The sequence below is a fragment of the Denticeps clupeoides genome, chromosome 20 (genome assembly GCF_900700375.1).
Source record: "Denticeps clupeoides chromosome 20, fDenClu1.1, whole genome shotgun sequence".
In the NCBI taxonomy this organism is placed as follows: domain Eukaryota; kingdom Metazoa; phylum Chordata; class Actinopteri; order Clupeiformes; family Denticipitidae; genus Denticeps; species Denticeps clupeoides.
Genome location: NC_041726.1, coordinates 2911213 through 2936770, shown reverse-complemented (window position 1 = coordinate 2936770; position 25558 = coordinate 2911213). Strand labels below are relative to the sequence as shown.

The 25558-nt window shown below is 43.9% G+C and overlaps 1 pseudogene; it reads right to left on the bottom strand.

The window, feature by feature from the left end:
- LOC114770598 (CUB and sushi domain-containing protein 3-like) overlaps window positions 1-25558 on the bottom strand; it is a 272842-nt pseudogene that overhangs the window by 208806 nt on the left and 38478 nt on the right.

The following is a 25558-nucleotide window of genomic DNA, read 5'->3' as shown; positions in this document are numbered from 1 at the left end:
GCTAGTCAATCAATCGCATTACAGCTTGTTTGTGTACCAGTTCTGACATGCCCACAACCTAATAGAATTTTCATGTTTTATTTGGACGAAAAGACAGAAATCAAGGCAAATTGCACATTTATTTGGTATTCCAAGGTGACGTTGTCTGTCCATCCATCCATCCATCCATTCCTTCACCCAGCTTTTCAGATCTCTTGATGCTGGAGTTTATACTTCTGGAACCACCACATTCAAATTCAAATTCAAATTCAAATTTTATTTGTCACATACACAGTCATACACGGTATGATGTGCAGTGAAATGCTTTCTGCAACTGCTACAGACCACAGTATTGCAAATGTTGCAAGTAAACAATGAACCAATATGCAAATATTGCAAACATAACCAAGTATTACACTTTTACGTCTTTAACATAAAATATGTGTAACAGGTAGGGTGAAGGTGTGCAAATGAGTTACAGTTTTTACAATGTTTAAAGAAAGAGAGAAAGAGCCATAAAAGAAAGAGCAGTAAGAGCATGACTGGAAGAACATTGTTGTCACCAATGAAAAGTGAAGGGGAAAAACGAAAATTACCAATTTGGTCACTACGAATCGTGATTTGCCAGTTTACTGAGTAGGTGCGCTGAATGATGGCATAATATGAAAGTGAAAGTGAAGTGATTGTCACATGTGATACACAGCAGCACAGCACATGGTGCACACAGTGAAATGTGTCCTCTGTATTTAACCCATCACCCTTGGTGAGCAGTGGGCAGCCATGACAGGCGGCCGGGGAGCAGTGTGTGGGGACGGTGATTTGCTCAGTGGCACCTCAGTGGCACCTTGGCGGATCGTGATTCGAACCGGCAACCCTCTGATTACGCGGCCGCTTCCTCAACATCTAGGCCACAGCTGCCCCCAAAATATGGCACCACATCCCCTACAACTGTGTCAGCTGATTTAGATTCAATTCAGGGATCTGAATTCAGGGAAAAAAAAAGAAAAGACCCCACAGTTCAAATGTGAATCCAAACCAGCCTGCATCAGATTTGACAGGAACGCTAAGGAACCGGTTTACAGCCAAAGCACAATTGGTGTGCATGTATTTTGATGAGTCATTTTTCCACAGCAATCTTGTCCATGGGGGCCATTACGCACTTCGACGCTTTGCTGGCACTAATCTCATTGTGCACAGAACAACGGGGTGCGCAAATAAAAGCCCAAGGCCAACCGCATGAGTCACCCTTAACTGCTGTTAGTTCGTTTAAAATGGGAATTATGTATTCATTAAAAGGTTAGCGATGGCATGCTGCTGTCGCTCCTTTCAAACTAAATAAGTAAATAAATCCAGACCCACACGCCTCGTGGTGGACGGATTCATAAAGGCCAGTGAAGGCTGCAGACGCATCCAAGTTGCATGAGGCAAAAGTCACGATGCTGGACCTCATGCATTGCTCAATAGCCTGCTTTGTCCAGAGATCCTATCCACATATTCAGTAATATTAATGATCATTTTAATAGCCACATGCATGTATACACTTCAAGCGCTCGTTCTGTTCTAACTCTTTGTGTGCACATTGTCTCTATCAACCCTTAATCTTCATGGAAGACACACACACACACACACACACCTAACAGTAGTGGAGCAGATAACACAGTATCTCTGTATGAAAGCAGCAGCACTTCAAAAGACTCGGTCAAACATTGGCTATGGAAATTAAAATTATCTGATTTTCTTCAGAAGCAATTAGTTTCGCCGAGCAACCTCTAACGCTTTTCGTTCCTGGCATTGCACCGTATTTCACAAAGCCCGTGATTGATTTTCCATAGGTCTATTCTTTCATGGGGGTATTCATCTTCTTCACTCCTAAAGAAAGAGCAAGACAACCAAGACATGGTCTGCAGCCTCCATTTACCTCAACATAAAAATGACAATCTAATACCGTTTAGACCACATACACACACGACAAGTGTACCAAAGGCAAGAACTGATGGTGTGTCAGGGGTTTCCAGTCCAGAGGGCCTTTCTACCAGAAGACTTGCAGTCTTACGGTCCTTCGATTTGTATCAGGAATCAGACAGGGTTTGAATAGGCAGCCATGAACAAAACATGATAAATGTATCTGCATGAAATATTCAGATATGGAATAATCAATATTACAGTATTACACTCGAATTAAGTTGAGTTGGGCACCTTCTACCCCCTACATCACTGGTCAGCTGCTGATCTACAGTACAGCACGGTAGCGGATCTAGAAGGCAGGTGTACCTAATAAAGTGGCCACATCTCAGTCCTCTATGCCCTCTATACAGGCTGTCAGTGCATTTAACTAAATCCAATTAAGCAGATAGGCATCACACTGCCCGTAAAGCTGGCATTTTTATATCATTCTTTACGATCAGAAAATGGCCCCCTGCATGGGCTTCCAAACACACTTTGCTAGGTCAAAATCACAACCATTACAACTCATAATTGCTCCTCTGAAAAACAAACGTGGTCGTTTAAATATTGTTTAAGTGTTTGAAATGACCCATGAAAAACTTTTTCCATTTTTTTTTTTTTCTCACAAACTTTTGTGGCCAGTGCAGATACGGCAAATTTGCCAGCCAGCGGCTAATTCCTCAGAACTTTCGCTCAGGGGTTGTTTACCTCCGGGCTTTCCCATCAACCCGTTTTCAGGACCCTGGGCCCTTGCCAACATCACTCCACCGAGGAGCCCATTCGGAAGCATGCTATCTGTGCGGAACAGAGAGCGTTTGGCGAAAACGGGAGAACAGCTCCGAGGAAATTGATCAAGAGTATCAATATCGTCCGTGGTTTGGGTGCATTGTGGGTTGTTTGGGGGGATTGTTAACTGTCATGGGGCGGTGACTCTCAATTATTGCAGCGCTCGTGATGCCCTTTTACCCTGAGGGTGCAGAAACGAGCACGGAGGCCTGTGCCCGGTGTTGAACCCGGCCCGAGTTCAGATTGAGTTCAGCAGCCCCCCCTTCCACACCCACACACACAGACACACACTCCCAACGCTAAAGGACACGCCGTGCACAGAGGACCGAGATCAGACATAAATAATGCAGGCTGGGCACAGGTTGGGCTGGGTGGGGAGAGAGAGATAAGGAGGCGCGAGAATCACAAGGGCGCCGGGAAAGGAAAAGCCCCCAGAGTCTGGCGGAGGGAGCGCGCCGCACGGCTGCCTCAGTCATGCTAATGGCCAGGCACTGCAGAGCTGGCACTTGTGGATTCAAGGCGTGTTTCGCGGGACGCCTCGAAAAACGTGGCGGCTTACAGGCCACTCTAATCACATTCGCAGGTCGGGCTTTTTTTTTTTTTTTTAACACATCATTTAGACGATCAGCCCCACAGATGCTGCAGGATGGTGACAATGACAAAGCCGCTCCCTATCACTCTCTCATGAGCCGACTGCAATAAAGCTGCAGCGAGACGGGGCCCGAGCACGACGACTGCTAACTCAATCACAGACTACCGGGCCCCCGCAAAGTGCTCTCTTATGAACACAACTTCAGGCTGAGGGACGTTAAAAAAAAATATGCCCCTCCCTTCCTGCTCCTGCTCAAAGCAGACGAGACATTCCTCTGCCCTGTCCCACTCCCGTACCCCCGTATTCATCTTTCCCAGACTGCAGTTGCACATCTGGGGCAGAAAATATGTGCCTTCATGTACGATTCCATAATTTTTTTATTGAAAAAGGGCCGATAGTCTGTTTGTGCTTCTATGTTTATGATTAAAATGTCTGCAGTTAGCCGATGGGAAAGGAGCTTTCATCCGGCTTTTGTGACTGTGTCACAAACGGATGATGCATTTATACGGCAGATCTTATAACTGCTCGTAATTCCCTCCATTAACCTTGAGCTCAGCCAAGCCCTGCTCAAAAAGCCTTTAATTAGTACACTTACGTTCGTTTCCGAGTGCCATTCTACTCTACAGTCGCTCAATTGTATCCTTAATTATACAAAGCGTCAGTGTAGCATCACTTGACACTGTACTCTCTCAACCGGGTTTCAATCATTGTTTATTAATTAAAGGGAGGGGGAGTCCTCATTGAAGCCTTAATGCACGAGAGATGCTGCGAAATCCAACGCTGCTCTGGACCAATTTTACTGCAAACCTTAATAAACGTGACAATGAAGGCAGAGTGAAGACAAAAGAAACGAAAAGCTGTGGTTCTTTGCTGTCGTACATGTCGCGCCGAAAGCATAAATTTAACAAAATAAGAGGAAAGGATATTTATGTGTTGCCCCTCCAAGATTGCCTCGCAGCATCATTGACTATTGACTCAACGGCAGGTATGATCATCAATATATTGCAGCAAATGAAAGGTCATTGCAGCATCCATCCACTCTTTTAATTTTCTCTGACAGCAGTGTCAGAGGTCAAGGAACTGCCCCGGTTTAATCAAATGACCGAATCTCTGTCCAAAAAAACGAATGGCACGCCAACTGGACCAGCGAAAAATCCATGTTTTATCTAAAAGACGGTTCACACGTCCAAAGAAATTGATCACCAAACATGACATTTATGCCTCCTGCATGTTTTTTTTTGCACTTGATACTGTAACCCAGGTTGCCAAATGTGGCAAAATATATGTTATGGAAGCCAGCTATTAAATGTTATGCATTTATGTTTTAAATGGCCATTTTATCTCAATTAAACGATTGTATCCTCAACTTATAAATTATTATTAAAGTAGATAAACACTAAAAGGCCAGAATATTGAATATTGTCCATGCTTCAAAATGGCCACTCCAAAGAATGGGCAACTAACATGAAAACCAGAAAGATCTCATATTCTATTTGACAGCATAGAGACATCACATCACATCAAGTGTAAAGCGCAGAGAATGGCTGCTGGGGCATGTGTGTAAGATAATAATGCTAATCACTAATTATAAGAATTAAACCCATGGGCCATTACAATGGTATGAGGACTGGTCAGGGCCTTGTGTTAATTTCTTATCTTGCCAGGTATGATCAAGAGACAGAAGAGGAAATTGACTAATGCATCTTATACATGCTTAAAAACTGAGGCTTAAAAAAATGAAGACAGTCGCAGGTCATCCTTGGTAATATTATTCCACGGTCGGAAGACCCCATTTTTCATCTCCGAACTTGAGGCATGGGCCTGTGATAGGAACTCCCACCTCCACTTTGTTTGGATATTATCAGCAGGGGTTCAGGCAATGTGATGAAGTGCACTTTAATGAGTTTATGCATGGGACATAAATCAGACCGGCACTGTTGTATCAGTGGGGCTTCAGATGAAACCTCAGCCATTAGCACTTAGCAGGGCATGAGGTGACGACGTGAAATGAAGGCAGTCGGAAATAATCACATTCAAAAACCACCGATCTCGCGCATCTGAGTCTTGAACATCAGTTAGAGTCTCGTATGGCTGTCATAAGCGCCCAGAAGACATTTTTTTAATTTGAATGCTAAGCGTTTTGATCTTCGCGTTATTTGCTCCTCCGTGGAGGGGCAACCGCGTTCAGCGGGCTGGGGAAAAAGCAATTTCTCCCGAGCAGCAGTGTTCGGGCGGCGCTAAGCCGGGCCTACTGGACAAAGATCAAAGCGAGAGTGAACAAGAATAAGGCCGGCGTTTTTATGATGTTGTTTTATTACATTATGGAAACACAAGAGGACTTTGAAAAATTATGCGGTGACAGAACATTGAGCGCGACGGTTCGTGCGCGCTGCATGGGAATGAGCATCCCGTCCTCCTCTCTAGTCACTCGAGTGATATGCACGGAGAGCAGATTAGTGTTTTATGAGGCGGAGACTGACGGGACTGATGTTTTCGGTGATATCTGAAAAAAAGGGATGAATAAGTAAACGGGACTTTGCTGATGTAAGCATGCAGCCGCAGATTCTGCCGCTGCCTGAATCAGACCCGCATTACTAATTAATTCAAGGCTTCCAAGACAGATTTAAGATGATGCAATCTTATTTACAGTCCCAGGACCTACACACCACCTTCACGTCTGTCTACATTTCTGAGATGAAAAGGGCCCAAAAACAAGAGAAGCCCCCTTGGACATATCTTTTCCCAAAATATATTCCATAATTTTGCATTTTCATGGTAGTGGAGCTGGAGGTTCAGAATTGAGGGGTTGAACCATTCCACCTCACTTGTCGTGGACCCAGGAAGACTCTCTCACTCCCCTCAGGACTGTGAGATGAAATCAACCACTTATAATAATCCTGCATGGATTTGCAGTAATCATTCTCTTAAAAAAACGCAAAACCGACCAGCAAAGTTTCATGAGACCATTAAAGTAGCTCCTTCGTCCCTCTTTGTAGGGGAGCCTGGTCACAATTGCCTTACCTCTAACAAAGCTGGGTCTGGGAATGCATGAACTCATTATGGTGTGTGTGTGTGTGTGTGTGTGTATGGTAACCATGACAGCATATAAAGAATGAGGGAAGTAAAATGATGTTCCAGCTCATGGTAGTTCTCCATACAGCCAATCACACTCCTCTAATTGATGTGTCTTGCCAGTTCAGAGCACCCTCAGAGAGTCGTTTAATGTGTCTCATCATGTCCTGTTTTGTGGGTTGGTACCGGACTTGTGATTGAAAGATGAGCAAATACACCAACCCGCTAAATGACGACCAGGGGAACGTTTTCATATTATTACCGGCAGTGTAATGAATGACGATCCTCCTACAATTCGTCATAATTAACCAACGTCTGTTTGTAACCAACTTCGGAAAGGGACAAGGGACTCTTGATTACTGAGAGTAAAGTCTTGATTGCCGCCTGCCGTCTGAAACATGGTCTGTGGTCCACAAGGCCTCCCATCTATGTCAGTGGGCCAGCAAAGCCTTAAGTGGTTTCCTGGAAAACAGTGGCCCAATTGCTTGTCAAACGGTCATTTGGTTGCATCACATAGCAATTACTGATGGTTCTTCCTCGGCTTGGTACAGAGCCTTGGTCAGAAAAAGACATTAGGTTTCAAATTCAATTTCAAAAGGTTACAATTTTTGGAGTGAGGACCAGAGGGGAGATGAATATGTCAGATGAAAGCTCTTTATTAAACACATTCATTATCACAAGGGTGGGGAATCTGTTCCACAGGGGACCAGAGTGGGTACAGGTTTTTCAGAAGACCTCTGACCAAGCCAATCATAAGTGTGTATGGCAATGGCCATTATTTAACATTTATTATAGCTGATCAATCTCCCTACTCTGGCACCACCATTTTTTTAGGAATTGCTGTGAGCATTTCATATGTAAGATGCAAAAAAAAAGGATGCTGTTCACAAACAACCATTCAATTCGTAATCCTTGGTTGAAAAAAAATATTTCTTCTCAGTCAATTTATCTTTTGAGACAAAGATGTGTCAAAAGCTCTTGCTCGGTCTCTCTAAGGCAGAGGCTGTATTGGCCTTGTCTTGATCTCTTTTACTGCTGCCACTAAACGTCTTTCCCGCTTATGTACTTTAGCTCAATTAACAAGAGAAATTAGCAAGTTGTAATGGGTCGATGTGCGTTGTAAAACGGAATACTGATGGGACCACATGCCGTTTGACTGACGTCTGCCAATTGAAAGTACCACTTTCCACTAAGCTGCATGATAAAAAAAATTAAAAGCAGCACCACCGCACAACACCCAACATTCCCTGCAGTCTTTAGACTGATCAGCCTTGATATTGGAACCCCTGACAGAGCGAAGTCAATAACAATGATTATTTTTTTTAATGGCAGCCATCAAGAGATGGATCTATCAGGCTGCAAGTAAATGGTCAGTTCTTAAAGTTGATGCATCGAAAGCAGGAATTCTAGTCATTTTGAAGACAATCGGTGTGAATACTATACCCACTAAAGGTCATCCAAGGAAGGACAACCAGCTCATTTAAGGCTTGCTTGTCTGATTTGATGACACGGAAGAGCTAATTTTGCTGGGTCCCAGCTGGTTTCGGTTCACCATCAAAAGTGCCTACAATTAGCACCCAGGCATCTGAATAGGATCATTGAGCAATTGAGGAATGTGGCCTTCTCTAGTGAAACACATATTTGTTTAGATCAGGGGTCACCAACCCTGCTCCTGGAGGACACCAGTCCCGCACATTTTTGGTTCCATCTTCAGTTAGAACTTCTGGACTTGTTGAATCAGGTGTTCTAAATGAAGGTAAAAACAAAAATGTGTCCTACAGGAATAGGGTTGGTGACTCATGGTCTAGATCATGAGGGAACGTAGTAATAGCCAAAACAGTAAGAAGGCAAGTGGGTGGAGGCATTGAGGAGGCACACACTCCTTTTCTAGCATGTACATGCCTTCTTGAAAGAGATCTTCCTTTATGGCCATGGCATTTCTTGATGGCACTGACCTCTTTCAACCGAATATTGACCTTCCGCAGGAGCCTATGGGCTGCCTTTGCACTTCCATTTGGCCCTCAATCAATGCTCTTCCCTCGAACACTCATGATTCATAGGCTTCAATACATCAAAAAAGTCATGAGGTAGTCTACATCCCCCTGGATTTACAGCGTAGCCATGGTAAGGAATTAGATATCGGGGAGAATGTTAAGTGACAGTGAAGTGATTGTCATTATGATGCAGCACATGGTGCACACAACGAAATGTGTCCTGGTGTTTTGGGATTCGAGTCGGCAACCTTCTGATTACTGTTTGGACACACCTTCTCATTCAATGTGTTTTCTTTATTTTCATGACCATTTACGTTGGTAGATTCTCACTGAAGGCATCAAAACTATGAATGAACACATGTGGAGTTATGTACTTAACAAAAAAAAGGTGAAATAAGTGAAAACATGTTTTATATTCTAGTTTCTTTGCTCTGATTACTGCTTTGCACACTCTTGGCATTCTCTCCATGAGCTTCAAGAGGTCGTCACCTGAAATGGTTCTCCAACAGTCTTGAAGGAGTTCCCAGAGGTGTTTAGCACTTGTTGGGGTCCAGCTCACCCCAAACCATCTGGATTGGGTTCAGGTCCGGTGACTGTGGAGGCCAGGTCTCCACTTTCTGTTAAGTACATAACTCCACATGTGTTCATTCATAGTTTTGATGCCTTCAGGGAGAATCTACCAATAAATGGTCATGAAAATAAAGAAAAACACATTGAATGAGAAGGTTTGTCCAACCTTTTGGCCTGTACTGTATATCAGATTTTTTACAATACACAGCTACACAAGTTTTGCCAGGCTTACAGTAGAAGGCAAGTGGCCATCCCATGATGATTTGTTTCAAAAGTTAATCAAACACACATAAGGTCTGTAGCCCTTAAGCTCGGACGCTAATAAACTTGTCAGCGTTAGAGATGGTGGTAGGAGCACAACACAGTGCGAGAGGTGAGCCTTGTGTCCTCCTGCATAGTGGATGCATTTTTCATTAGCTCCCCGTTTTTTTTTTTCTCATGAAGCAAAATATTAAAATCTTTGTGCTATTAATAATTTAAAGAGACCACATCACCACGCTTTCTTCAAGGGAATGTGACAGGGCTTTGAATAAATGATGTGAGACGAAAGGGGTATGCACCGCTGGAGGAGGCAGGCTGGTGAGAATGAAGTCGTGGATGAGGACGCATGTGCTACAGGAGCTGAAGGGGGGTGACACAAATCAGTTTCAAAGCGAGCAGCACTGAGTCACTGACACTGACTGTGATAGGGATGTCGTATGCTCGGGTCCAGAAAGAAAGGATAAGGCTGTCAAAAAAATGAGACGGCGAAGACTATGACTACAATTAAAATAAATACGATGTAAAACGAGCCGTGGCTGTGGTAATAACTCCAATTGTTTTCCGAAGCGTATCCCCTCTGGGCAAGATGGTAATGAGAACGTGTGCCGTTTTAGATGCTTATATTGTTTAACTGCTGTTGTTCACGTTGTTCATCAGTGCTCAGAACAGCACAAGACATTAGCAAAGATATAAACGTCAAGTATGCTGAGTGTTGTTCCGAGGGCTGACGATGCTACGCTGTTCTTGATACTCTTGATACTCAGTGCCATTGCTTGAAAACGTGGAAAAATGTAGATTAAGTGGAGCTGTGATTAAAAATGTAGGTTCATGTTTAAAAATGTTACACATTGTGCACAATACTCTAATGCTAATGCTATTTCTACATCGTTCTTCCTTGTGCCGTTCAGAGCTTATACTACACAAATGATTGGTAATGTGGGGTCACACATTACACAATCTGGTCTGTTGGGTCTCCAAAGCAACCTTCATTAAAATACATTTGACAGACATAAACAAGAACTATAAGTTGTTTGCCTAACGATCAGATAAAAAAAAATAAAAAATCTGTGCAAATAGAAAAATATTTTAAATGGATTAAATGAATTGCCATTGGCAGGCAGTATGGTTCGTCTCTACAACCATGAGACCATGGAGGTCCTTGCCTCTTTCCATGAACTTACGTGTCATCATTTGACCATGTTCCAATCAGAGGCCATTTTGGTTGGAGACCTCAAAATCGCACTAATCATCTCAAGGCTGGATCTAGTGGCCCATCATCTACTTAACGGCTCTGGTTTCAATCAGCTGCCTCAATTGTGTCTTCAATAACCTGAATATTAGTAGACTTTGCACTTAAATTAGACAATGGTTCCAATTTAAAACATAATCTACTGCCCAGTTTTTGCTAAAATCAAGAAAGGATTCACACAATCTCTTACTGACTTAAAGTGCATGCATTTAAAGTAATTCAGACAAATCCACTGACTGTGCTTAATACACAGAGAGAGAGAGAATACACGGACAGGAGTGAAAGAGAGAGCGAGGAGGAAAGAGAAATTGCTGTGGCAGTCATCCCCCGGGAGTCACTAACATTACACATGTTAGAGCAGTGCAGGCAGACGATGAGTCCAGGAGGACTCTAGACAAAGACAATCCATGAAAAATGATACAAACGCATTCCTCCAAGGACAGCACAAAGATAACAGAAGAGCAGAGAAGTCCAAATTGGAACTGGAGACATGCTCCACCATTCTGTTTGCCCTCTCCGCCTCGGCAAGCGCTATAAGGAGGAATCCTAAGGTGGCTCCACTCAAACCCGTCCTTCAGGAGTCGCAGTATATGTTCTAGAGCTGCACGATTGATTGATTGATTTGCATCAATTTGTGCCACCAAATTTGTGAGAATCCAGAACCATTTGACCAGTGCAGAGAGTGAAGCAGAGCATGTTCCTCTTATTATAACCAGAGCTATGGGTCTACAGAACGCAACAGAGAACTAGCTTGGGAAAAAAATGAAATATTAATGAAATTTATCCAAGGTGCTTTGTCAACATTTAAATGTTTTCAAGATTATGGTGACAGTCAGTACTAAGAAGCACAAGCTTTTTAAGCCTTTACAAAGATTCCAAGAACATCAAGCCCAGACTACACACTGTTTATCTAAAGATCTGCTTTCAGAAAGGGAACGTGCAGGACATGGGACAACGGAACGGGTTGAAGACCTCAAACTTTAACTACAGTACACTCCCAGTGTATTAATTTATTAGTTTCTTGACCTATTTTTATTATTTTTTTTTTTTTAATTAATTACTTATTTTTCATAACTAAATTACATCTTTTTTTTTCGTCCATTTTTAGAAGTCTGGAAGCGTATGACCGCTTTATGCCTCGATCATAAAAAAGCTGTGTAGCATGTGTAAGTCTACCAGGATCGTTCAGAACTTTGAAGGTCGTCTAGCCTGAACTCAATCTTACGCATATAAATGGTGCAGAAGATGGTATAAAAGTGAGCTTTTTTTGTACCCCTACTGAACTACTTTTTTGTGATGTGTATTATAAGGGCAGGACTATTATTAATATTATTAGCCAAAGCCTATGTTGGACTGGGGCGGATTTGTGAGAAAGAAGGGCAATTCATTACAGGCCCACTGAGCCGTGGGTAAATTCCGAGGCTTTGGTAACGCTGGTTGTGCATTAACGGAGCACAGTATCTATCCATCACAACACTTGAAAGGTCAGCCTCCGCGGTAGCAAGGGGCGGCCTGACGCAAAGCCGGGCCCTCGCATAAAAACTCCCGGAGGCCGATTTTCCTGCACCGCAGGCTGAGGCCGGCCAGGTGTTATCGGTCATTTCCAGCGAGGGAGCCGCCAGAGTCGGCTTCCGGGGGGAAGCCCTCCCTCCCCGCCCCGTCCCCAGCGGCGCAGCCTGACTCTAATGACACCCAGAGGGGATTGCGGCGCCACTCTGTACAGCTCATCTACAGGAATTACAAACAGCCGTGCCGCCGGCATGGGGCGCTGACGGGGGGGGGATAAAAACAGTCGCGAGCGGAGTGACTTTCAGACGCTCCGGACGCTCGCTCTGCATTTTAACATGCAGGGCGTGGATATACCTTGCGCTGTGTGATAATCGATAGCGAAACACATTCCGCAAAGACATTTCATCCATCACAGCACCACAGGTGAGAAAAAGCACGGGATTATATATAAAAGCTTCTGCAATGCTAATGCATGTATCTATCTTTAGTCGCTCCTTCGTTCCTTAAGCCAAAGGTTGGAGCGCTGGATTGAGAGAGCCGGCTCCCAGCAAGCTGTTTGTTCCTTGTCATCCGTGAATATTAATAGTGTTTTAAACTGGGCGTCACTCTTCATTAAATCAGATGCAATCTGAAGGACGTGCGTGGGAAGGGGAACCACTGGAACACAAAGGGCCAGCCACCTGGGAATCCTAATCTCAGTTGGAGAACTGGGAAATCCTATTATGTGGCTAAATGATTTAATGGGAACGGAGGGAATGCTTCAACGAGCTCACGTTTGGGAAAAGACAGCCCTTCCCGTAAACCTAGTTACAAATTTAAGAAAGTAATAATGAAAAACACAACACAACGTATCCCGGACACCTCTGTCTCATCCATCACCAAATCGCAATTGCATCCAAATGAAATGGACACAAGAAGAAACAAAGCTGGAGATAAAACAGGCCATTCCGAGAGGGAAAAACAACACGCCATGGCCCTATCCAACGCGCAGCACCGCGGCCCACTCACATCAAAGCCCTTCCATGGCTTCGTTTTTATACCTATTACCAGGTGGAGATAAAAAATATATATATGCACGCAACAAGGTGTCCTGAGGTCTGATCTAGCAGCTCCCGAGAAAGGTGAGCGGATTAGAGGCACTTCGTTTTGGGAGTAATACATCTGGGATGCAGATGTTTTTTTTTTTTTTTTTTTTGGGGGGGGGGCAAGCCTGGCCAAGATGCTACTGATGTGCCTTCTGCAGACCCAAGATCGCTGCCCGGAAGCCTATAAAATTCCGGTTTATGCATGTTCATAATTCAGTTACAAAATCATTGGCTGCATTGGCCAGATTTTTACTGCCGTTGATGGGGTCATTTATAAAGGTTATGTGATCTAAACATTACCAACACTCTTGCCATCATGCATCACACACTGTGTGTAGGGCAACAAGTGCCATATGAATAATCATCAGTTTAAAAATAGTTGAAATTATACAATTTTTCCATTTAAAAACACTGCTTATATCATCCATATCTTTAGATGAAAACTGAAAAAAAAGCCTCAGTTGCCTACTCAATTGTGCCTGAAAAGTTAGACAGCCATGTTTTGAACGAAAGGGGAAACTAGAAGCAGTTTGTGCAAAACAAATTCATTCGATTTCCTTAATTGAATAATGGACATTGGTTCCACATGAATCATTTGATTTAGGCCATCCTTATTTCTTTTGTGTTATTTCAAACCATACATAATATGTTAGTTCGGCTTAATAATTTTTATTTTTTAAGCAACAAATGATTTTATTAAGTTGCTCAAACGTAATTGGCCTTGAACCCAAATTAAACATCTTACTCTTACATGATCAAATCGTTCTCTTTTAACTCTGATGTGTTTTGTTGAAAAAGTCGAAGGCAAAAAGTCGAAGTTAACTTAATAAAGGCACATTCCCTTTTTTCAGTGAAGGCTCTACATTTGCATTCACATTATGGCATTTATCAGACGGCCCTATCCAGAGCGACTTACAGTCGGTAGTTACAGGGACAAAGATAAAGACAATCTATGGCAGAACAACCTGCAGGGTTATGGCAAGAGCATCTTGGACCAGTGGAGGTGATCAAATAAAATATCCAAAACCAGTCACATAGATTCCATTGCCAAAGGTATTTGGACGTGTGCCTTAACACACCCATGAATCTTAATGACACCCTATCCTTAATCCACAGGCTTTACTATGGTGATGGGCCACCCTATGCAGAAGTCTTTCCAAAAGGTGCATGAGGAGTTTTTGACCATTCTTCCATAAGAAGAAAAGAACACATCCCAAAGGCGTTCGGTCAGGTTGAGGTCAGGGTTCTGTGCAGGCCCGTCAAGTTTGTCTACTCAAAACCAGTTCATCCAGATTTTTATGGACCTTTTATTTGTGCACTGGTGCACAGCCATGTTGGAATACAAATTGGTTGTCTGTTGGGAGCATGACATTGCACAAAATGTCTTTGTAGACTGAAGCATTCGCTGAAAAACAACCCCACACCATGCCACTCGTCCATCAGATTTCCAGGCAGAGAAGAATGATTCGTCATTCCAGAGAAGACGTGTCCACTGGTGGTGTGCTTTGCATTGCATTTTGTGACATAAGGCTTGGAAGCAGCTGCTCAGCCGTGGTTACCCATTGAATGGAGGCTCTCTGCACAACGTTCTTATGGCATTTACCACACGGCCTTATCCAGAGCGGCTGACAATCAGGGGACAGGGAGCAACTCAGGGTTAATTGTCGTATGTGTGATGACGCAATGGTAGTTGGTGGGGTTTCAACACAGGCCAGGCTAGAGATTCTCCAACAAAGCCCCGCTCCTGCACAAATCAAAAATTCAGTCCGATTCCATTTGATCTCAGCGCTTCACAGCCTGCCCCTGGCTGCCCTCTTGAGTCCACGCCTTGCCTTTTATTTCATATTCTAGATGCTAAAATGTGTAGCGTTAGCAATGTTAGCGGCGCTTTGGCAAGCTAGATCTCAAAAAGTGGACATGTCCATGTAAAAGAGGCAGGGGTGGCAGTGCCCACTTAATACCATTGTGTCCCTGAGCAAGACACTTAACCCTCAGTGTCTCCAGGGGGGGGACTGTCCCTTGCAAGTCGTTCTGGATGAGGGCTTCTGATGAAGGGCGTCTGAAAATTGTAAATTGCTGAGGCACACGGCGGCCTACCACTTCACTCCACGGTTCCCGTGGAGTTCACCACTACCATTTCACAATGGAATAATTAGTAGCACGGATATTTCATGAATGGACTTGAGAAAGTCCTCTGGAATGGGTGGGTGAAACGTTGTCAAGGAACCACAACAAGTCCAGTTGCCTTTGGAATGTCCTTTTTTTGAGATCACCGGGAGGACTGAGAACCTTCACAAATTTTCACGAATGGACTTTCGGTGGCATCTCGTCACAGTACCATGCTGGAATTACCGAGAGCAGCCAATTCTTTCACAAATATTTGCGTAATTCAATGATTTAAAGGGGTGTCCTTATACTTTTGACAAAAGTCATTTTAAATGATTCTGATAAGTGTTTTTAGGCAAAAAACCCTCTTGATGCAGAAAAAGAGGCTGGGTCCTTATGGCTGGGGTTAAGCATCGGCTAGATTTCAGCAGACTGTGGCTCGATGATGAGTGGCATTTTTCTGAAAAGGCCACCCATACTCAGCTCAAGCCAATTCACTACACCAAGGGCAAGAGCAGTCAGGAGAAGGACTCGGGAACAAGCGCATTTCCCAGTAAATAATGGCAACGCTCCCACGGCTGAGAGGCTCTGCCTGTGACGTACAGCCCGGGCCCTCGGTCTTGATTTATACCAGTCAAGTGAATATTGGCCCAAAGCGAGAATCAGCACTCGGCTCTGGTGAAACATCCTCTTCACCATGGGCCCGTCACATTCCCAGCCAGAAAGCGGGAAATAAGACAAAAGAAAATACACACACACACACACACACACACACACACACACACACACACATACACACAAAAATGTTTCTGATTGAAACTGTCCTCCCCCAGCTCCCAAGAAGACAAGTAAAGTAAAAGTAATGGCCACATGTTAAAAGTCTCTGACGGAGGGAAATTGGCCCCAAGCAAATAAATGGGACATCAAGAGTTACATTATTTAAACTAAATGACTTAAGAATAGCACAGTAGGCGAAAGCAGCGGCAATGCAAATGTGTGGAACTATCAAATTTAACATCAGAAGTGCAAGCTGAAATATTTTCCCAACTTAACCATCATAGAGCACAGCACCGGGAGAACTGCAATTTCAAAATGGACCACAAAAGATTCATCCAGCCACAAAATAGCGCCGTGATAATAACACAGAGCTTGCATAATGCAGCATGTGTACCATGAAGATCTATGAATCAATGATATTCATGTCATTCATAGTTTTTGTGCCTTCAGTGAAAATCTACCAATTTAAATGGTCATGAAAGTAAAGAAAACACATTGAATGAGAAGGTGTGTCCAAACTTTTGGCCTGCTTTTATTTATATATATATATATAAAAGCAGTCATGAAAATCTAATGTGCTTTGAAGATTATGTGTTTTTTTAATCATTTTCTAGCCTGCGGCAAGAAAGCATGTTCCTGAAAGCTAAGCAGAACCTGAAGAGCAACGTGACATGCAATGCATTGCTTGCCTGTTGTATTGTAAAGGCAAGTTTCAGACAAATAACAACTTGGCTTTTGCATTACCGCAGATGAATCATTAAGTTTAATGAATGCAAAAGTCCGTGTTCAGTCCAGTGGGGCGCAGAGGCTCAACAACTCTCCAGGTCCCACCACGCCCAGTAAAAGATGAAAACGGTCTTCTACAGGAACTGGTAGCAGGTGTTTCTACAGCCTTATTACACTGCGCCAGTAATTGTGATGAAGTACCGGGGCCATCAAGGCAATCAATCTCACGGACGCAAACGGCAAATATATCTGGTACAACCGCGCAATGAAATACAGTGGCTGCAGCACAGTGACTCACATGGCAGTGCATGGAAGGAAAGTTATATCACCACTCTCAGTGGGTGTGAGGGTGCACCTCCAGCAGGGGGAGCGAGTTGCACTTCGCACGATCACCACAGGGTGTCAGCCTCTGAAGCCAGAGTCTGCTCCTGGCACAAAACCCTGCACAGCAACAGCCCAGACGGCTCTTATATTTCTATTTTTCTTCCTTTTTCCTTTTTTTTTCCTTCACATCAGCTGACATACCGGTGCTTTTCCAGACAAGCAATATTTAAAATTTACACACGTGTTTTTGTTCACATCCCCACGCACAGCAACCCATCTATTAACCTATAACTGCCAGACACCATGCATTGGTGCACGAGCAGATAACATTTGTTCCTTCCAATAAAGCACATTCATATGCCTGCGTTATTTCAGATAAATTCTATTCCAGAAAATCTGCGCTGCTGAGGAAATACCAGCCTTGCAGGGATCATGCAGTTGTGCCATAGTTCATATGCTATCTACACACATCCCTGTCATGTTGGGGGAATTCATTAAAAAAAAAAAGCCTTCCCTCTGTCATGTCAATCATTTTCAAGATCTGTTTAAGGAAAATGAAGAGGATGTTTAATTGAAATTCAATATCTAGAAAAAAGAAAAGAAAGTAAAATAAGTGCTGTGGGCAAAACTAAAACACATGAAAAAAAAGTTTCTTGTTAAAACAAAGTCTATTGAAATATTCACTAAAAAAATTGCAAAAATTTTACCCACAATTTTTTTGAATATATTGTTTAAATTGACTTCTCTTATGGATGGACATACAGTTTCATTTCTGCCCATTTCAGAGTGTTTATTTAGTTGCCATGCTCCGTTGGGGAAGGTGTTCAATGATGGAAAACTTCAAGCGGTTGTTTCTTATCTTGAAAGAGCCATTCAATTAAGGTATAAAAAGTGGGTGGTAATGAAATTGCCTGACTCAATTAACTATTAAAGATTAACCATCAGAAAAAAAAAGGCTGTCTATAAAGACAGCCTTAGTAAAATTGCACTTTGAAATAATAGAGGAAAATGCAAACATTAAGTCCACCAGTGAGACTCAGAGATGAGGCATATGAATCTGCCATGAAAAATGACCTACCACTGAGATTTGAAAATCATACCTAATAATGACTTTGATGTAACTGTTCTTCATTTCAACATTAATACTGAGCTGTGTCTGACAAGATATATTGCCAGCAAGATTAATTAAAAAATCTGTTTCAGCATGCTGGACAGAAGTCCTGTTTACTGAGCATATTATAATTTTACGGCATTGGCTAGAAATAAAACACACACGTCCAGAAATGAGACCTTAGAGAAGGACCTGGGTCTCTGTCATGTTCTGGATTTTCTCCACGTTGACGTTGGGTGCACCCATTTCCTGACATGAACAGAACAGTTCCCTTCAATATATAAATCAAATGGGTTGAGCGAGTGAGATGGTATGGCTAAAAAAATATGTGCCAATGCCACCAATACCCTTTTACCCTCTTAAATTAACACTTTATTCGCATGTTAATGCAGTGATTTGTGACGTTTCTCTCTTTTAGAAGAAGTTTAGAATATATGCAACACCCCTGCCCACAACACATATACATACACATCTTGCTGTGGACAGAGCAAGATGCAGAGGACACATTTCACTGTGTGCACCGTGTGCTGTGCTGCTGTGTATCACAATGACAATCACTTCACTTAAAATACCCTTGTCAATACCCTTTGGGAGCGACTGCACCAATATGTTAATCTGTTCACATTTTAACAGGCAGGTGCACTCAGCTATGGCACCAACCACACCATTACGTCTTGAGTTTGTGTTAAAAAATTGGTGTGTAGGACACTACACGGTCCACTTGGGTCCTAGACTCCTGGTTTCTGCATCGTAGAACTGTTGAGGCTGCATCGGTTACCTCTTTCAGCAAACAAATGACCCCAAAATGCCAACCACAACTGGCTCCAGAAGCACCTTGGCCCAAAGCTGCTGTAGCGGCAGTATTCTGGAGGCTCTTCGTTTGCTTCCTCAGCTCTCCTGAGGAAACGAGCTGAAGCTGGTCTTGACCAGTGCCCAGTTTATTCCTACACACACACACACACAGACACACACCGCCATGTGGCTCTCAGTCCTAGCCAAATGACACAGTGTCTACCGCTGCTTTTGTTGCCTAGCAGTTTCAGTAAAGTCAAATTTGATTGGGCCCTCCGCCCATGGGTGGTCCTGTTAGAAGAATCTTGCTATTTTCCGCAGATATCTGTTTGTGTGAACCTGGGGATTGGGTGTACGGTCACTGCCCTGACAGAAAGCAGGCCTCCTTCATCTTTTCTAAGTGACTGACACTGCCCAGGCCCAAAGGGGGTTTGGCGACTCTGCACTCACGCCAGGGTGTCACTGACCTATTCCATGCTCCACCTTCAAGGTCTGTGCCACGTCTAGCGTATGACATGCACTCATGGGCCTCTGACACCAAATGACCAGCGAAGTGCAACATGATGGGTCCTCAGCAGATGCTGAAGTCTATAGACTATCGTTTGAATTATAGTTCACTCTGCAGCAGACAGATTGCGCCAAGTCAAGCAGGTCATTGTCTTTCTGGCCAGAGAATGAGTATTGTGACCAGCCATAGAGGAACGCCTTCACATCAGTGGAAATTAGTCTTAGTCTGTGGCCTGGTTCTTCTAACAAGTTGGTTGATAATTTACTGAATTCTGCAGGTGATATACCATTGGCATGTTGTAGACAGACGTCCGCACTGTGACACAACATTTCTTTTTGTGTGGCCTCACATCTCCAAGGTGTTGGTGCGGGTTTCCCAAATAGTCCGGGTTCTCTGGTTTCCTTCCACCAACCAAAAGCATGCATCACACACCTAAATTAGAGGTTTTCTGTAAATATTGCATATTTTTCTTTGTTCACATTATTTCTTGTGGCAATAGTAGCATATTTGAAGGACTCAAATTTCAAATTTGGTCTTCAAATGCATCCACTGAAGGACCAGGTCCGCCAAAGGACCTGTCCCTCCAAGCCATATTGAAATATTTGACTATTGCCGAACATTCACAGTTGTGATAAACGTGCACAGGGGTTTTCAAACCGCTGCACCACTTCAGCACACAACTGTTGCCAGGGAGCTGAGCCTATGGTAGCTTGACTAATTAGTGAGAGAAATTGCTGACCTTTGCTTCAAGTCGCTACTAACTGATCTCCAGAACGACACCTTCCATGGGCAGCATGAGTTTTACCAGCGAGCTCCTTAGCAGTTTACATTTAGAGCATTTATCAGACGCCCTTATCCAGAGCGACTTACAATCAATATTTACTGGGACAGTCCCCCCCTGGAGACACTCAGGTTTAAGAGTCTTGCTCAGGGACACAATGGTAGTGAGTGGGATTTGAACCTGGGTCTTCTGGTTCATAGGCAGTTGTTCATTAGCAGTTTGTTACTCTGCAACTGAGTATGTAAAATTTGATGGAACCTGAAGGTATGCTTCAATCTGCCAGTGTGAAAATGAGGGATGGTTGATAAAAAAGCAATGGGACCAACGGACCAGGGTTCCAGGAATTTCCACACGGTGTCACGGTCCCATAATACATATCCCCATGCTTCCGCGTACGCCGGCGCATTGTTACCCCGGCGATAATGAAGTGATTCATAGCACAACACAGTTCGCTCCGTGAGCTAAATGTCTGTCATCACCACGGGCCTTTCTGAAGGACATCTAATAAATTCTGCCAACTCCCGGAAAATGCAGGGAGCGAGGGAGGAAACCTGGGGGGGAAACAGAATGTGGGTTCATGGCATTATTGCTAAGCGCATATGTGGCAAACACATGAATGGCCTGTTTTTTTTTTTTTTTTTCCGGTGGCAGGAGCTGTGAAGGCACACACACACACACACACACACACACATCCGCACACCAACCATTTTCTTTCGTTCTGCAGCATTTCCTCTGCTTGCAAATTACACCCATCATTGAAATGTCTCGCCGTGCTCCGCGCCTTTAAATAAGCACTGCACCACCTGTACAGACCACAGCCGATGGAAAACAAAGGACGGGAGAAAAGAGTGCGGAGGGTGGGAAAAGGGAGCAGGACAATAGCGCCGACTCCCATTAACAAGAACCGAGTCATTCAGACCTATTAGTAATTAATTTGGATGGAAATCGTTTAATATTTCAGCGGAACACTGAATGATTTAAACAGGTTGGTAAATATTTCAAGATAAAATTCAATTAATTGCATTTTTTTTTTCTGATATCCCAGCCAGCCCCTGAATATTTAGAGTTGGGTTACGGGCCGTGAAGCAAGTCGTTGGGTCACGAGTCGTCCACGCATCCCTATAGGGACCGACGGCGTCAATCGCAGGTTTGCATTTAATCGACGTGATTAAAACAAAATCCCGGATGAGAGGCCAATTGGCGATGAATATTTGTTCCAACTGTTTTAAATTTTTAAGCCTTTATGACTGCAGTGAGGCTTGGGTTACAAACATAGCCCATTCCCCTTAATTCTGAGAAATGACCTACATGCATTTGCTTTTCCGCGACTTGCGCCTCATCAGCGGGATCCCACTTCATTCCACTTATTCATTAATGACACTTGGCTGCTCATGGCCCTCTTGCCAAAATGCCGGCCTTCCATGAATCACATAGGTCGGGCACTAACACCGGAAAACAATTAGAAGCTCCATCGCAATTTGGTGAAAGGTCCCACTGTAAGCAGATCATCAACGTTATTCACTTCACCCGTTTCAATGTTACATTTACATTTACATTTACATTTACGGCATTTGGCAGACGCCCTTATCCAGAGCGACTTACAACGTGCTTAAGTTACCATCGATGAAGAGATCAATTTCGGTTACAATTTAAAGTTACAATTTAATCTAAATATTCTTTAAAGAGGAAGGTCTTGAGCTGCCGTGTGAAGGTGCTCAGTGACTGAGCTGTTCTGACCTTGAGGTTCATTCCACCACCGAGGGGCCAAGACAGAGAAGAGTCTGTGTTGGATTTGGGGCAGTGGTGGCCTAGCGGTTAAGGAAGCGCCCCCGTAATCAGAAGGCTGCGGCCTGCCAAGCACCGTCCCCACACACTGCTCCCCGGCCGCCTGTCATGGCTGCCCACTGCTCACCAAGGGTGATGGGTTGAGGACGTTGTGTCACCATGTGCTGTGCTGCAGTGGATCACACTTTTTAATTTTACAGCATATTGACCTTTGACCTTTAAACTGCCCTGGATCGCAATGTGTTGTGTAAAGACGCGATATTCCCATTAAGAAGATTTTTCCATGCAACATTTTTCGAAGGTGGAAAAAATAAACAATCCCAATTTATGCAAATCGTGGTAACCAAGCCCAATTCGACATGTATCAAGATCTGGAGCAGTAAACCCTTACACACAAACACACATACACCGTATTCCCAGCAAGCCCAGAGTCTGGGACATTTAATGGAGCAACACAGCCCCAGAGGCAGTAAGTTCTCAGGTCACGTACTGTAGTAGACCGGTAGGCTGCAGCCCTAGGTGCGAAGGCATTTGCATTGTAAATGATCTGATTAATCACAACAGCAAGCTCCAAAGACCCGACACTTTGGGAATTTGATTAAACTGGTAATAGCTGTTATTCGCGGCAATTTGTCCACGCAAGACATCAAGAGGGGAGCGCTTGTGGGCGCCGGTCTTGAGAGAGGGAGCTCACAGCAAACCGCTAATTGGAATGCGTTATTAAAGTTACCACCTCCTACCGAAACAAGCAAAAAATAATGATTAACTTTTTAAGGGGAAGTTAATATATGTGTTTTGGAAGCAAAGTGGAGTTTAACTTGTGAACAGCACAGATTGTGTGACTAGCGCCGAATCCCCCGGCAGCACACTTAACCCTGTGTTGCCCCAGGGAGGCCGAACCTGTAATTAGCCCGCTCTACGGAAATGGCTCTGCGTAAGAGCACCGGCTAAATGAATGTAAATATAATGCTTCTGGGTCAAACACACGAATGCGCAATGATCGGTGTCGTTAAAATAACCAACAACGGGGAGAAAAAGGGGGGGGGGGCGTGTTTCATCACGTTCCATTATGCAGATTTACAGTGAATGTCAAATGAATATGAGAAGCACTTTGGGAAGGTTCCAGATGCCTGTAGTTAGATGACGATGGCACCATGAGCCCTGCCCTCCTTAAACAGCAGATAAGTGATGTAAACTTCAGGGTGAAAGCATTGGACATTGGAAAATGTGGACAATCCTAATACAGCCACAATATAAACAATATAAGCCGATTAATATGTTTTTTTTTTACAGTTTCTCCTCAATTTGGGGGGCAAATTGAATTTGGTTAAGTGGTACAGACAGGATACCGTTCCACATGGCAGGGTTTTGTGCTCCGAGGCCACCTCTTTGGTCCAGCCAGCTAGCCTGTAGACATCTGGAAGCAGACAGTCACGGTGCCACAAAACAAGCTGGTCCCCGTGAGACTCTTTTTTTTTTTTTTGTGTCCTGGGAAGGCGAGACCACCAGAAACCCGTTCGCACCCCTGCTCTTCGGCCCACGTGGCCTGGCCGCGTGGAGCTGACGGCGTGACCGGCCCCCGGCAGACACCGTGGCCCGACAGCACGTACCTGTCTCATTTGCTCTGTCTGCCATGCGGTGTTTTTAATAACGGCATTCATCAGGGCAATAAACGAGGTAGGCGACGCGACAGGTTTTGTTTTGCCTCCGAGTGCGAGGCATATTTCCTGGAAAGAGTCACAAGAGTTTCTGATCTGCTTTAACTCTGTATTGTTCCGGGAAAAATAGGCCATTTTCTAAGCCAAGGACCTACATGTATTTTTTTTATTTGTACTAAATTAATTTAGATTTATTTATTTCATTATTTTTTGTACATTTTGATTAATTGCATAAGGAGACGTCTGTAAATCCTTTTCATTTGGTCAAGTGGCTCTACACATTCCACCAACTGCAAAAGCCAGTTTTTTGTCTCATGATGCCAGACTGGAAGTGGAAGAATCGGTGAGAGGGAAGAAATGCCCCCAGATCCAGGCACCAATTTCAGACAAAGGGACATAATCAGGTTGCCCCTCGTTGCACATTCACATTTTTCATTACTCTGTCTGGAGAGCTCGGGGTGACGGGGCTCCTCGTCGTGTTGCTTACTCATCCCTTTCTTTAAATGTCAACCGTAAGCCATCAATCCCTTGCTTATCACAGCTGAGGGAGTATAGCTGCAAGATAATGGACCAGAATCAAGTTGTGCTGTGAAAAGTTTGCTGCTTTCCCACATTTAACAACATTTCTTGCATTATAACACGTGAAACAAGATCATTAGGTGTCACACCAAGTCTGGTGCTCCTCTTTCTAGGAATCAGTACCCACCTTGTCCTGAAGTTTGCTGGATGGGGATGTCCATCATAGAGGGATAAAAAGTCATATTCCTCCTCCACCGCAAAAGACTGAAAGACTATTTGGATGCGGTTGCCCTCCTCGGCTACAATAACCCAGGTACAGTTCGCCCCGTTGGGATATCCGTATGGAAAACCGGGGCTTTCAATGGTGCCATTCCTTCCTTTTAAAGTCCCACCACATGTGTATATAAAGCCTGAAATGGACAAGAAACAGAGGGAAGAGGCAAGTTAGGATGGCGAGTTGTAACAGAGGCAAACATATCTGCGTTATCGGGACGCACAAACAGAAAGACTCCAAAATTGCGATAGCTGCGAGAAAGAAAGACGAAAACAATCCATTAAATTTACAGCATTTACCAGAAGCCTTTATCCAGAGCGACTTACAATCAGTAGGTACAGGGACAGTCCCCCCCCTGGAGCAACTTAGGTGTTAAGTGTCTTGCTCAGGGACACGATGGTAGTAAGCGGGATTTGAACCTGGGTCTTCTGGTTCATAGTCAAGTGTGTTACCCCTGGGCTACCACCACCCCAATCCAAGCAAACTGTGAGGAGGCCTAGATTCGCCGGAACTCTGGAACTCCTTAGGTGAATTTTTAATTATTTATAAAAAATTTTAACTTTATTTTTGCCACGGCACAGAGAGAGAGAGAGAGCCATCATGTCCAGCATGGAGGCTCAGCGGGATTCCGCAGCCACTCTCAGCGTGACACCGCCAAACTATTAGTCACAGCTCAGTGCAAGGCCATATCGCTTTGGGCCCTTCTTTCAAGACAAGGCTTGGGGGATGAGACTATGTGTACATTCACACGCTTTACGGTGGCCTCGTCATTTGGACCCCACGGGATTTCCAAGAATGCGCAACATGGGCGAATGTCTTTTTTTTTGTTTTTCTGAAAACAGTATTCGAACAGTATTCGAAAAAAGAGACCCGTTCCAGACGTCTGAACCGCGTCCACCTGTTTGCAATTACGGCGTCTCACACCGTCTCGGATTAAATATGCCTGCGTCATGGATGTCCCACAGCTGGTTAGTCGACTGCCAGGCAAAAAAAAAATAAACCTGTGACATGCAGTAGATGCCGGATATTAAAAAAATACATGATTTCAGGGGGAAAACGTAGAGGGCTGAAAGAGATTAAAAAGTAATTATGGATGATCGAAATAACATCAGGCAATGATTAAGTGTATGGATACCTGAAGTCCAAATGGGACCCG